Source organism: Grampus griseus, assembly GCF_964374135.1.
Source record: "Grampus griseus genome assembly, chromosome: 3".
NCBI classification, from domain to species: domain Eukaryota; kingdom Metazoa; phylum Chordata; class Mammalia; order Artiodactyla; family Delphinidae; genus Grampus; species Grampus griseus.
Genome location: NC_139019.1, coordinates 106,771,858 through 106,787,582, shown reverse-complemented (window position 1 = coordinate 106,787,582; position 15,725 = coordinate 106,771,858). Strand labels below are relative to the sequence as shown.

The 15,725-nt window shown below is 35.4% G+C and overlaps 1 protein-coding gene across 1 annotated transcript in view; it reads right to left on the bottom strand.

The window, feature by feature from the left end:
• Positions 1-15,725, bottom strand: part of ADAMTS19 (ADAM metallopeptidase with thrombospondin type 1 motif 19) — a gene marked incomplete at its 3' end in the record, with an annotated part of 279,689 nt that overhangs the window by 54,278 nt on the left and 209,686 nt on the right. The window lies entirely within an intron of this gene.

Here is a 15,725-nt window from a genome sequence, read left to right as displayed (position 1 = left end):
TCAGAATGACAGGGTTATGTTCAATACAAAACAATTCAAAGATAATGTGTTAGTTCTAAAAACAGAACTCAGAACCTTTAAACATCCCTAGTTTGTGATTTATTGTGTACAAGAATGGAGGATAAATGCTAATTCTCACCCACAAACAGCCATCATTTGTATGAAATTTTGTGGAGTAACTTTGTTTACCTATACTTTTTTTTCTCTTTTTCTTTTTTGACCTGATCTGTGCTACTATTTGAATGAGATTTATAACATGGAAGTGACATGCCATGATTATCATTTAAAATTAAGGATACCTTATGTTTTTTCCAAATGATTTTATTTTTTATTTAAACTTTAAACTCTCCCCTATATTTGAATTTCTCTTTCAAAAACATTTACATGAAGATTCATTGAAGGTTTTTATGTCATAATGCTATGAAAATGTTTTGATAATAAGCCAATAAATCTTCCAAAATATTATTTAAGCTAATCTCTATTTATTGAATGTTTGAGGAGTTCCAACTTTTTAATATTGTAAATAACGCTCAGATAAATACACTGTACACTAAATATTTGTATACCTGAATACTTCCCTTGGATAGATTCCCAGATTTGGAATTACAGAGTCAAAGAAATCAAACATTTAAAGATTTGGAAAAACAATTTCAAATTGATTTTCATAAAGTTTGCAAGAATTTATGCTTTCATAACAGTGACTAAGAGTGTCCATTTCTGAACAACTCCTTGAAAGCACCTTTCTCTTGTATAATATTTAATCATGCCTAAATCATTGCTTATCAAGCATCCTCTATAAATCAGGAAATACTCAAAGTTCTGGAACTTCCCAAATGAACAACAGAAATATGTTCTCCGGCTTCATAGAACTTATCATCTAACTAGCAAACCAGATATTAATCAAGTCATAAGTAACCAACTAATTATAATTACGCTGAAACTTGTGAGGGAGGAATCAGGAAAGGCTTGCCTGAAGGATGTCATTTATGGAGGATGCTAGCCAGGGGAAAAGAGAAGCAAGAGTGTTCAAGACTGAGGGAACTACAGATGCCAAGGTCACCACTGCAGCTTGGTGAGAATCAGGTAGCAAATGTGCAGATGCCACATGTACTCAAGTGGATCATGAACTCATGAGGCTGGAGAGTAAGGAATAGCCAGACCTTATAAGCCTTGTTAACTTTTAGAGGCTTTTTCCTAAGAAAAAATATAAAACTATACAAGATTTTGAACAATATTGTACAGAAAAGGGACTTGCATAGGACAAATTTGTATAGAGAAGACAGAATAGTAGCCCAATGGAAAGTAATGGTGGCTTGGCTCAAGGTAGTAGAGAAGGGTGCAAAGAGGAATTTAGGAATGAAATTGATAAAATATGATGATGACTTGGTTGTCCTGTGTGAAAGGAAGTGTCAGAGATGATGCCAGGTTTCTAGTATGAGAAACAGTGGGTTATAAAAGCAAACAGTGGGATTGGAAAGGCTAGCAAAAAAAAATGATTGAGGAGAAATATCAGGATTTGAATTTTGAACAATCCAGTTTTTTAGAAAAGTCTCTTTTTGCTATTGATGTTAAAGATATTTTTCATTTGCTTATTAGTTATTTGCCTTTTAAATTTAAATTAATTAAGCAAATTATAAATTATCTGTGAAGGTTTTTTGGTCCACTAAGAGATTTTTCTGGAGTTTATATTCTAATTATTATAAGCAACATGTTAATAGAAATATTGAAATTTTACCTCTTAATTTCTACCAAGTAATATCTTTATCACATACTGCATATAAAGTAGAATGTTTTAGATAAAATATTAAGCATAAATATTTTCAGATGTATGAAAAATATACAAGTACTAATGTTTACCTTGAATTTTAAACTTGAAAGGGAAATATGTTGCCAGAAAACTCTCAACACTTTGCAAATAGCTCTTACCATCTACAAATGGATATACTTCTGATAATGCTAGATTGATTAAAAAAATAATGATTTTGCCTAAAAGGTAAAGTACGCCCTTGTATTTCTCTAAGGTCTATTAAATATACTGAGAGTCTTTTTGGCCTAGATTTGTACTGCGGCCAGTATAATTCCATTCTTTTTTCCTGTATCTCAACATATATTCATAGCACTATTACAAAGGAATATTTCCTGAAAATCTCTAAGAAAAATGCCTTAAAAACCTTTTGTGGTGACTATAGTATAATGTTGAGACTCAACTGGTATTCTGGAATTCAGCGTTCCCCGCCCAAATGCCACATGCATGTATCTGAAAACCCACACAATTTATAAGCTTAAGAGCAACCTTATATGCAGACTCAATACTCTGGGTGTGTGGTGTTTCCTGGTTTTGGTTTTTAATTCATTAGCTTTAAAAACGTTTTTAGAAAATCAGTTTCTGGCCATAGCTGAATAACTGGAACTGCACTATCTCTCCCCCTGTAAACAACTAGAAAACTAGACAGTATATGAAACAACTGTTCCCAGACACTGGACAATGGACAACAGAGAACTGTGATCCCTAAGAGGAGGAGACCCAATGCTCTCTAAAATTACTTGACTTTCTGCCTGAAGATATTTAGCAGGCCCCACCACAGAGAGGGGGAACTCAAGCAGAGCACAGATAACGAGGGCTTCAGCGAGATGAGGACACAGAGAATGGAGTTCAAACTGGCTAAGGCAGCTGGAATCTGTTTTATTGAGTACTGGAGAAGACGGAGCAACACAGCAACGAGCTTCAAAGTATTTCATAAGCTGACATAGTGTGAGGGACATAACCTAGAGGATTTCACTTATTTATGCTTGCTGTGTAGAGACCGCCATCCTATTTAAGCTGCAACAGCCTCCTTATATACTCTCACTGTTTACACATAACTATCAGCCCTATCATTTATCAGTTCATCTTATTGTCTGTCTTTGAGCCCTTAAAGTCTTTCGTTTCCACTTTTACGTCTCTTTTGGACGTTACCTTAAACCTTACTAGTTTATGTAATGACCCAAGGGAAAGAAATGGGAATAACCAGGTACCTGGCAGGTAGGACACAATAGAGTTTTGATAGGACACAGGGAATTTGGGCAGCGGGGTGGGGGGTAGTGTCAAGTGTATGCTATTTCACAATTATTTTTTTGTTTTCTATTACAGAAGTTAACTACCTTCTAATTCCTACAACACTATCCATTAACATCAAGCAGCATGGTATTACACCAAATATTGGCAACTTAAAACTTCTACAACAGAATTTCTTAGAGCCACTCAAAAATAACTGTTTCATTTGTTTCATCCTTCATCTGTCAAAAATTTTTGTGGCAGAAACTATCATGGTAGTTTAAAGGAGAATGATCTGTTTACTTGCACTATTCTTTTAAAGTCTTGAGTTTCTGTAAATCCTATAGTTAACTGATAATTACTAAATTCTTAAGAAACAAATGAAGTCTTTTTTCCTAAAAGTTCTGGTATTTTTCAAGGAAATGAAGTGAACCATTAACAAACAATGCATTTTTTTCTATGATACAGTAATTAGGAAAACCAACCAAAATACGAATATGATAAAAGCAAAAGAAAAAAATCTGCAAAGGTGTTCCTTTGGCCTGAAACTAAATATTTTACTAAGTTGCAAATAAGTGGGGTGAAATTCCGCAAGGCTGGGGAAAGAGTAATTACCTAGGACCTGTAAACTGCATAACTACTGGAGCTTGCGTAGGGTTAGAAGACAGATGCATTCTATGCTATCAGAGTGAAGGTATCTTACTGAACATACAGACTCTTCAGAGGAGAACCTAGAAAGGCTGCATATTAGAAATAAAGCTGGTCTAGTCCTAGAATAAAGGCTCCCTGAAAAGGGAGTGTAGGCACAAAAATTATTTGAAGACACAGTGTTCAAAATTTTTCCAAATCTAATATACACCATAAACCTACAGATCTGAGAAGTACATTGGAACCCAAACAGGATAAGCATAAAGAAAGCCATACCAAAGCACAATACAATCAAACTGCTGGCAAACAATGATAGCGAGAACAATCTTAATAGTGGCCATATTTAAAATAGATAACCAACAAGGACTTACTGTATAGCACAGGGAAATCTACTCAATATTATCTACAACCTCAATGGGAAAGAAATTTGAAAAAGAATAAATACATGTATATGTATAACTGAATCACTGTGCTGTACACCTGAAACTAACACAACATTGTTAATCAACTATACTCCAGTATAAAATAAAAAGTTAAAATATAAAAGATAAAAAGCATGGAATCATAAAAAAAATAGTGGCCAAAAAGAAACAGGCATATTAGATATAGCGCAAAAAAGATTTAAGAATTCCCTGGATATACCATTACAACGAAGGCAAGCCAGAAGACAATGAAACGTTACCTTAAAGTGAAAAAAACAAAACAAAATATAGAATTCTATATTCAGTGAAAATATCCTTCACATATAAAGGTGAAATAAATATACTGTCAGACAAACAAAATCTAAGAAATTTGGCTGCCAGCAGACTTGCTCTACAAGAAGTATTAAAGGATGTTCTTCAGGCTAAAAGAACATGGTTCTAGATGGAAACAGGTGTCTATGTGAAGGCATGAAGAATGCTGGTACTGGTAAATGTACAAAAATAACTAAGCAGGTCCTTATTAGTTGTCTATTTTATAAGGACCTACTGTATAGCACAGGGAACTCTTCTCAATACTCTGTAATGACCTACATGGGAAAATAATCTAAAAAAGAATGGGTATATGTTTAACTAATTCACTTTGCTGTACAGTAGAAACTAACACAACATTTTAAATCAACTATCCTTAAGTAAAAATTAAAAAAAATTAAAAAATAAAATAAATATATAATTTTTTCATTAATAAGTTCTTTATAGGGGCTTCCCTGGTGGCACAGTGGTTGAGAGTCCGCCTGCTGATGCAGGAGACACGGGTTCATGCCCCAGTCCGGGAGGATCCCACGTGCCGCAGAGCGGCTGGGCCCGTGAGCCATGGCCCCTGAGCCTGCGCATGCGGAGCTTGTGCTCCGTAATGGGAGAGGCCATGGTGGTGAGAGACCCGCGTACCGCAAAAAAAAAAAAAAAAAAAAATTTCTTTATAGTATAATTAACTATTTAAAGCATAAATAGTTACAATGTATTTTGGCGCTTAAAGTATATGTAAAAATAAGTTGATTATATAAAATGTAGAAATAAAATGTATAATAGCAAAGGAGGGGAAGGAGGAAAAGGGAACTCAACTGTTTTAAGGAACGTATATTACATGTAAAGTGGCACAATATAATCTGAAGGGAGACTATAATAAGTTAAAAACTTATACAGTAAAGCAATCAATGAAAATGTAAAACATGAGCTATACATGGCTGATAAGCAAATAAAGGAGATTAACAGACTACTAAAAAAAAAAATCCAACAGAAGCCAGATTAAGAGGAAAAAAAGGAATAGAAAGGAATGAAATACATAGAAAAATTCAATATTCACATAATTATATTATGTTTAAATGTACTATGATATTAGTTAGGATAGATCATCAGGCCAGAGGGCCAACTATATTCAATTTACAAGAATGTACTTTAAAAATGAAAGACAGGGAGAGCAAACCTAAAAGGCAGAAAGAATTAAGCATGCAACACCAATCAAAAAAGATGTATTGGCTACATTAATATCAGATAGCATGGACATCAGGTCAAGGAATATTCTAAGATCAAAAGATAATTTTAAAAAATGTCATTTAAATTTAAATTACTTTAAATGTAAAATCTCAAATGACATTTAAAATTTATTAAGGAGATAATAAAATCTTAAGTGTATAACAAAGCATCAAAATGCACAAAGCAAAAACTAACATAATTGAAAGGAGATATAGAAAAATTCACAGTTTTAATCAGAGATTTCAATATTTCTCTTTCCTTAGATGATAAAAGAAGAAAATCAATAAGAATATAGAACACCTGAACCAAATGGAGCCAACCGATATTTAGAGAAGGGTCAGCAATTGCAGAAGATAATTTTTTTTCAAGTATAAATGAAACATTAACCAATACAAGCCATAGGCCATGAAACAAGTCTCAGCTGAAATCAGGCAGTACAGATGACCCTTGAATGTATATGTGAACTGCGTGGGCCACTTGTACATGGAAGTTTTTAAATAGTAAATACTTCATTACTTACTACATGATCTCCCAACCCCACCTCCCCTGATGTTTGAATTCACAAATGCTGAACTGAATCGCAGATAGCGAGAAACGGTATATATGGAGGAAGAGCCTATGTGGAGGTCTGACTATAAATTATACTAGGATTTTCGGCTGTATGGAGGGTAAGCGTCCCTAACCCCCATGTCGTTCAAGGATCAACTGCATATTCTCTTTCCATGCAGATTTAAACTGGAATCAATAAAATATCTACTAGAAAATCTACAAATATTTGGAAATTAAACAATACAGTTACAAATAACCCATGAGTCAAAGTAGAAACCACAATGAAAATTTGAAAATATTTTAAACAAACAGTATGACCTACAAAAATTGTGGAATGCAGCTAAAGCAGTGCTTAGAAAAACTGTCATATTAACAAAGAAGGACTAAAATCAATTACCTAAGTTTCTAACTTAAAATGGTATTAAAAAAATCGATTTAAACCTAAAGTAAGTAGGAAGAAAATAATAAAGACCAAAAGTCAATTGAATAGAAAGCAGATTAACAATAGATGCAATTAATGACACTAAAAGGTGGTTATTTCAAAAGATCAAAAACGGATAAAACTCTAGTTTGACTGATTAGGAAAAGAAGACAAAAATTAACAACATCAGAAATGAGAGGAGAAATATTGCTATAGTGCATATAGACACTGTAGTGTTGTAAGAACATATTATAAACAACTTCAAGACAATAAACTTGATAAGTGAAATAGATAAGTTCTTTGAAGACACCAATTACCAAATCTGTCACAAGAATTAAAAGAACATCTGACTAGTTATAAACACACACACACACACACACACATACACATACACACACACACACACACTAAAGAAATTAGGCTGGGATTCAAAAACCTTCCCAGAAAGAAAATACCAACGTTCAAACACTTAAGGAAAAACAGTACCAGTTTTATACAAAATTTACTATAAAATAGGAGGAGGGGCACAAAGGCTCTCCCAATGTACTAAAAATCTTATTTTTCTTAAGGCAGGTAATAAATATAAACATTTGTACTTCACTGTTTCCTTTATAACTAACTGTTGGTTAAGAATATTTGTTTCTATCTATTAGAAATTCATGAAAATTACATTTTTATATATTCTAGATACAAATTCTTTTCATGATAAATTTATTGCAAATATTTATCTCTGAGACTATGGCTTGCCTTCTTATTTTCTTAATCATGTCTTTAAAAGAACAGTAGTTTACTTATTTATTTATTTAATTTGTATTCAATTATTTTTCAAATCCCACCTTCTCTTTTTTTCTTTTTAACATTTTTATGGGACTGTAATTGCTTTACAATGGTGTGTTAGTTTCTGCTTTATAACAAAGTGAATCAGTTATAAATATACATATATCCCCATCTCTCTTCCTTCTTGTGTCTCCCTGCCTCCCACCTGCCTATCCCACCCTTCTAGCTGGTCAAAAAGCACCGAGCTGATCTCCCTGTGCTATGAGACTGCTTCTCACTAGCTATCTATTTTACATTTGGTAGTGTATATATGTCCATATATATACACTGCCACTCTCTCACCTTGTCCCAGCTTACCCTTCCCCCTCCCCCTGTCCTCAAGTCCATTCTCTAGTAGGTCTGCGTCTTTATTCCCATCTTGCCCCTAGGTTCTTCATGACCATTTTTCTTTTTTTTAGATTCCATATATATGTGTTGGCGTACAGTATTTGTTTTTCTCTTTCTGACTTACTTCACTTTGTATGACAGACTCTAGGTCCATCCACCTCACTACAAATAACTCAATTTCGTTTCTTTTTATGGCTGAGTAATATTCCATTGTATGTATGTGCCACATCTTCTTTATCCATTCATCTGTCAATGGACACTTAGGTTGCTTCCATGTCCTGGCTATTGTAAATAGTGCTCAATGAACACTGTGGCACATGACTCTTTTTGAATTATGGTTTTCTCTGTGTATATGCCCAGTAGTGGGATTGCTGGGGCATATGGTAGTTCTACTTCTAGTTTTTTAGGGAACCTCCATACTGTTCTCCATAGTGGCTGCATCAATTTACATTCCCACCAACAGTGCAAGAGGGTTCCCTTTTCTCCACACCCTCTCCAGCATTTATTGCTTGTAGGTTTTTTGATGATGGTCATTCTGACCAGTGTGAGATGATACCACATTGCAGTTTTGATTTGCATTTCTCTAATGATTAACGATGTTCAGCATCCTTTCATGTGTTTGTTGGCAATCTGTATATCTTCTTTGGAGAAATGTCTCTTCAAGTCTTCTGCACATTTTTGGATTGGGTTGTTTGTTTTTTTGATATTGAGCTGCATGAGCTGCTTGTAAAGTTTGGAGATTAATCCTTTGTCAGTTGTTTCAATTTGCAAATATTTTCTCCCATTCTGAGGGTTGTCTTTTTGTCTTGTTTATGGTTTCCTTTGATGTGCAAAAGGTTTTGAGCTTCATTAGGGCCCATTTGTTTACCTTTGTCTTTATTTCCATTTCTCTAGGAGGTGGGTCAAAAAGGATCTTGCTGTGATTTATGTCATAGAGTGTTCTGCCTATGTTTTCTTGTAAGAGTTTGATAGTATCTGGCCTAACATTTAGGTCTTTAATCCATTTTGAGTTTATTTTTGTGTATGGTGTTAGGGAGTGTTCTCACTTCATTCTTTTACATGTAGCTGTCCAGTTCTCCCAGCACCACTTATTGAAGAGGCTGTCTTTTCTCTATTGTATACACTTGTCTCCTTTATCAAAGATAAGGTGACTATATGTGCGTGGGTTTATCTCTGGGCTTTCTATCCTGTTCCATTGGTCTATATTTCTGTTTTTGTGCCAGTACCATACTGTCTTGATTACTGTAGGTTTGTAGTATAGTCTGAAGTCAGGGAGCCTGATTTCTCCAGCTCCGTTTCTCGTTCTCAATATTGCTTTGGCTATTCGGGGTCTTTTGTGTTTCCATACAGACTGTGAAATTTTTTGTTCTAGTTCTGTGAAAAATGCCAGTGGTATTTTGATAGGGATTGCACCGAATCTGTAGATTGCTTTGTGTAGTATAGTAATTTTCACAATGTTGATTCTTCAAATACAAGAACATGGTATATCTCTCCATCTATTTGTATCACCTTTAATTTCTTTCATCAGTGTCTTATAATTTTCTGCATACAGGTCTTTTGTCTCCTTAGGTAGCTTTATACCTGGGTATTTTATTCTTTTTGTTGCAAAGGTAAAGAGGAGCATTTTCTTAATTTCACTTTCAGATTTTTCATCATTAGGGTATAGGAATGCAAAGAGATTTCTGTGCATTAATTTTGTATCCTGCTACTTTACCAAATTCATTGATTAGCTCTAGTAGTCTTCTGGTAGCATCTTTAGGATTCTCTATGTATAATATCATGTCCTCTGCAAACAGTTACAGCTTTATTTCTTTTCTGATTTGGGTTCCTTTTATTTGTTTTTCTTCTCTGATTGCTGTGGCTAAAACTTCCAAAACTATGTTGAATAAGGGTGGTGAGAGTGGGCAACCTTATCTTCTTCCTCATCTTAGTGGAAATGGTTTCAGATTTTCACTTTTGAGGATGATGGTGGCTGTGGGTTTGTCATATATGGCCTTTATTATGTTGAGGAAAGTTCCCTCTATGCCTACTTTCTGGAGGGTTTTTACCATAAATGGGTGTTGAATTTTGTCAAAAGCTTTCTCTGCATCTATTGAGATGATCATATGGTTTTACTCCTTCAATTTGTTAATATGTTGTATCATGTTCATTGATTTGCATATATTGAAGAATCCTTGCCTTCTCTGGATAAACCCCACTTGATCATAATGTATGATCCTTTTAATGTGCTCTTGGATTCTGTTTGCTAGTATTTTGTTGAGGAGTTTTGCATCTATGTTCATCAGTAATATTGGCCTGTAGTTTTCTTTTTTTGTGACATCTTTGTCTGGTTTTGGTATCAGCGTAATGGTGGGCTTGTAGAATGAGTTTGGGAGTGTTCCCCCCTCTGCTATAGTTTGGAAGAGTTTGAGAAGGATAGGTGTTAGCCTTTCTCTAAATGTTTGATAGAATTCGGCTGTGAAGCCATCTGGTCCTGGGCTTTTGTTTGTTGGAAGATTTTTAATCACAGTTTCAATTTCAGTGCTTGTGATTGGTCTGGTCATATTTTCTATTTCTTCCTGGTTCAGTCTTGGCAGGTTGTGCATTTCCAAGAATTTGTCTATTTCTTCCAGGTTGTTCATTTTATTGGCATATAGTTGCTTGTAGTAATCTCATATGATCCTTTGTATTTCTGCAGTGTCAGTTGTTACTTCTCCTTTTTTATTTTAATTCTACTGATTTTAGTCTTCTCCCTTTTGTTCTTGATGACTCTGGCTAATGGTTAATCAATTTTGTTTATCTTCTCAAAGAACCAGCTTTTAGTTTTATTGATCTTTGCTATCATTTCCTTCATTTCCCTTTCATTTATGTCTGATCTGATCTTTTTGATTTCTTCCCTTCTGCTAACTTTGGGTTTTTTTTTTTCTTCTTTCTCGAATTGCATTAGGTGTAAGGTTAGGTTGTTTATTCAAGATGTTTCCTGTTTCTTAAGGTAGGATTGCATTGGTATAAAATTCCCTCTTAGAACTGCTTTTGCTGTATCCCATAGGCTTTCGGTCATCATGTTTTCGTTGTCATTTGTTCCTCGGTATTTTTTGATGTCCTCTTTGAGTTGTTCAGTGATCTCTTGGTTTTTAAGTAGTGTATTTCTTAGCCTCCATTTGTTTGTATTTTTTACAGATTTTTTCCTGTAATTGATATGTAGTCTCATAGCATTGTGGTCAGAAAAGATACTTGATATGATTTCAATTTTCTTTAATATCAGTTAAGTCCATGTTGTTTAATGTATCATTTGAAGCTTGTGTTTCCTTATTTATTTTCATTTTGGATGATCTGTCCATTGGTGAAAGTGGGGTGTTAAAGTCCCCTACTATAATTGTGTTACTGTCGATTTCCCCTTTTATGGCTGTTAGCATTTGCATTATGTATTGAGGTGCTCCTATGTTGGGTGCATAAATATTTACAATTGTCATATCTTTTTCTTGGATTGATCCCTTGATCATTATGTAGTGTCCTTCTTTGTCTCTTGTAATAGTCTTTGTTTTAAAGTCTACTTTGTCTAATATGAAAATTGCTACTCCAGCTTTCTTTGATTTCCATTTGCATGGAATATCTTTTTCCATCCCCTCACTTTCTGTTTGTATGTGTACCTAGGTCTGAAGTGGGTCTCTTGTAGACAGCATATATATGGGTCTTGTTTTTCTATCCATTCAGCCAGTCTATGTCTTTTTGTTGGAGCATTTAATCCATCTACATTTAAGGTAATTATTGATATGTATGTTCTTATTACTATTTTCTTAATTGTTTTGGGTTTGTTATTGTAGGTCTTTTCCTTCTCTTGTGTTTCCCACCTAGAGAAGTTCTTTTAGCATTTATTGTAAAGCTGGTTTGTTTGTACTGAATTCTGTTAGCTTTTGCTTTTCGGTAAAGTTTTTAAATTCTCCGTTGAATCTGAATGAGATCCTTGTGGGGTAACCTTGTTGGTAGGTTTCTCCCTTTCATCACTTTAAATATGTGCTGCCACTCCCTTCTGGCTTGAAGAGTTTCTGCTGAAAGGTCAGCTGTTAGCCTTATGGGGATTCCCTTTTGTGTTATTTGTTGCTCTTCCCTTGCTGCTTTTAATATGTTTTCTTTGTATTTAATTTTTGACAGTTTGATTAATATGTGTCTTGGCATATTTCTCCTTGAATTTATCCTGTATGGGACTCTGTGTGCTTGCTCGACTTTATTGACTATTTCCTTTCCCATATTAGGGAAGTTTTCATCTATAATCTCTTCAAATATTTTCTCAGTCCCTTTCTTTTTCCCTTCTTCTTCTGGGACCCCTGTAATTCTAATGTTGGTGCTTTTAATATTGTCCCAGAGGTCTCTAAGACTGTCCTTAATTCTTTTCATTCTTTTTTCTTTATTCTGCTCTGCAGTAGTTAATTTCCACTACTGTATCTTCCAGGTCACTTATCCGTTCTTCTGCCTCAGTCATTCTGCTGTTGATTCCTTCTAGAGAATTTTAATTTCATTTTTTGAGTTGTTCATCATTGCTTGTTTGCTCTGTAGTTCTTCTAGGTCCTTGTTAAATGTTTCTTGTATTTTCTCCATTCTATTTCCAAGATTTTGGATAATGTTTACTATCATTACTCTGAATTCTTTTTCAGGTAGCTGCCTATTTCCTCTTCATTTGTTTGGTCTGGTGGGTTTTTACCTTGCTCCTTCATGTGCTGTGTGTTTCTCTGTCTTCTCATTTTGCTTAACTTACTGTGTTTGGGGTCTCCTTTTTGCAGGCTGCAGGTTTGTAGTTCCCGTTGTTTTTGGTGTCTGCCACCAGTGGCTAAGGTTGGTTCAATGGGTTGTGTAGTTTTCCTGGTGGAGGGGCGTAGTACCTTTGTTCTGGTGGATGAGGCTGGATTTTGTCTTTCTGGTGGGCAGGTCCAAGTCTTGTGGTATGTTTTGGGGTGTCTGTGGCCTTAGTATGATTTTAGGCAGTCTCTCTGCTAATGTCTGGGGTTGTGTTCCTGTGTTGCTAGTTGTTTGGCATAGGGAGTCTGGCAATGTCGCTTGCTGGTCATTTAGTGGGCTGGGTCTTGGTGTTGAGATGGAGATCTCTTAGAGGTTTTTGCCATATATTACGTGGAGCTGGGAGGTCTCTGGTAGACCAATGTCCTGAACTTGGCTCTCCACTTCAGAGGCACAGCCCTGACACCTGGCTGGAGCACCAGGAGCCTCTCATCCACATGACTCAGAATAAAAGGGATAAGAAAGGAAGGAAGGAAGGAAGGAAAGAAAGAAAGAAAGAAAGAAAACAAGAAAGAAAGAAAGAAAGAAAGAAAAGAAAGAGATAAAGTAAGTTATTAAAATAAAAAGCAAAAAATAATTATTAAAAAATTTTTTTAAGTAATTAGAAAGAAAGAAGGAACAACCAAACCAAAAAACAAATCCACCAATGATAACAAGTGCTGAAAACTATATTAAAAACAACAACAACAAAAACGGAGAGAAAGAACTCTAGGACAAATGGTCAAAGCAAAGCTATACAGAGAAAATCACACACAGAAGCATACACATACACAGTCACAGAAGGAGAAAAAGGGGGAAAAAATATGTTGTTGCTCTCGAAGTCCACCTCCTCATTTGGGATGATTCGTTTTCTATTCAGGTATTCCACAGATGCAGGGTACATCAAGTTGATTGTGGAGATTTAATCTGCTGCTCCTGAGGCTGCTGGGAGAAACTTCCCTTTCTCTCTTTGTTCGCACAGCTCCTTGGGTTCAGCTTTGAATTTGGCCCAGCCTCTGTGTGTAGGTCACCTGAGGGCGTCTGTTCTTTGCTCAGACAGGACGGGATTAAAGGAGCAGCTGTAGGGGGATCTCGCTCTCTCAGGCCAGGGGGAGGGAGGGGTATGAAGTGCAGGGTGAGCCTGCAGTGGCAGAGGCTGGTGTGACGTTGCGCCAGCCTGAGGTGTACCGTGTGTTCTCCTGGGGAAGTTGTCCCTGGATCATGGGACCCTGGCAGTGGTGAGCTGCACAGGCTCCCAGGAGTGGAGGTGTGTATAGTGACCTGTGCTTGCACACAGGCTTGTTGGTGGCTGCAGCAGCAGCCTTAGTGTCTCAGTCCCGTCTCTGGGTCCACGATGGTAGCTGTGGCTCAGGCCCGTCTCTGGAGCTCCTTTAAGCAGCACTCTTACTCCCTTCTCCTCATGCACAGGGAAACAAAGAGGCATGAAAAAGTCTCTTGCCTCTTCAGCAGTTCCAGACCTTTTCCCGGACTCCCTCCCGACTAGCCGTGGTGTACTAACCCCTTCAGGCTGTGTTCACGCAGCCAACCCCAGTCCTCTAGTATTTTTATTTTTGATGAAATCCAGTATATGCCTTTTTGGTGGAAGAGTTGGTATTTTTGCACATCCATTGTAAAGAAAGCCTTGCTTACCATAATGTCATGAATATGTTTCTATTATGTTTTTTGTTATAAGTTTTAGAGTTTTAGCTTCTTTGTTTAGATTTCTAATCTGTTTTGAGTTAATTTTTGTGTATGTTGTAAGGTTGGGGCCAAGGTTCAATTTTCTTCCTCATATAAATATCAAGCTATTCCAGCATTATTTGTTTAAAGAGTACTTTTTCTCTGTGCGTTACCTCAACATTTTGGTTGGAAGTCAGTTTACTCCATATTTGTGTGTTTCATTTCATGATGATGACGAATTTGTCAATTTTTCTTGGTCAATTTTTGCTTTAAAGCTATATTCCTGGGTTCATATAATTTAAAATTATAATATGTTTGTGATAAACTGGATTCTTTCATAATTATTTTGTGAACTTTTTTACCTCAAGTAATGCATTTTTCTTTAAAATGAGTTTTGACTCATATTACTATGGCTATATCAGTATTCTTCTGATTTGCATTTTTCTGGTACAGTTTCCATTCTTTGATTTTTAATTTTTGTGACTCATGTTTTACATATATTTCTTATGAATACAATATATGTGAATTATTCGTAAAATCCAGTCTGATAATTTTCATCTTTTAACTACAGACTTTAGTTTTAAATGTTTAAGATTGTTGGTATCTTTTGATTTCCTGCTTGTTGTATGTTTTTGTTGCTTTTCTCTTATCTTGTTTTCTACTGATTGATTTTTTAAAATTTTATTTAAAAAATTATATTTGGTTCTCTATGTTTTCAGTCAATTTTTGTTTATTTTTAAATCCCTTTTTTATACATTTAAACATATTAACATAATATTTTTATATATTCTGCATATGATACAAATATATATGTCTGGTTCTGCTCTCCCTTAGTTTTACTGTTTTGCTTATAGTGTCTATTTCCATCTGTATTTTCTGAACTTTTTTTTACTATAAAATTATATTTGTTGAACTTTATAGAATTCTTTTGAGGCCTGGTTTAAAGGTGACTTACCTTCAAGAAGGATTTGCATTTGCATATACTAGCCACTTTGGTAGCCTCATTAAAATAAATATCTTGAGGGTTCTGGACTTTATAGAGTAGACTGGTGCTGCAAATCCATAGAAGCATTTGCTTGGTTGCAGATCCTCAGGGAAATGGATTTTCTACCTCCACCTAGTACCAAAGTTAATACAGACACATTTTCTGTCTTTCTCCTTTTATGGTGCAAATGCAATACATGTACTACTATGTCTTCTGGCACTGAGCTCGTAGGTTCTTTGGGGGTCCTGCTTTACGTAGGGGTCTTGAGTCTCCACTTCGTAAAGGTCTTAGGCTTTATTTTCTGCCCAGTTCCCCTTGGCTCTCAAGGTCTAAACTGGTCATCAGGATTAAGCATAAGTGGGGCTTCGGTTAGCCTAATACTCTGGCTTCCTGTTCTCACTTTGTTTTTGACATGTGAGGAATTCTTAACTTCTTTCCTGTTCAGAGGTAAATATAAAAAGTGTTCTTTTTTTCTCCTTTTGAATTTTGCTCAACATTTTAAACTGTTTTCATTGGGAATTCTTCCCACAGTGGGTTACATGC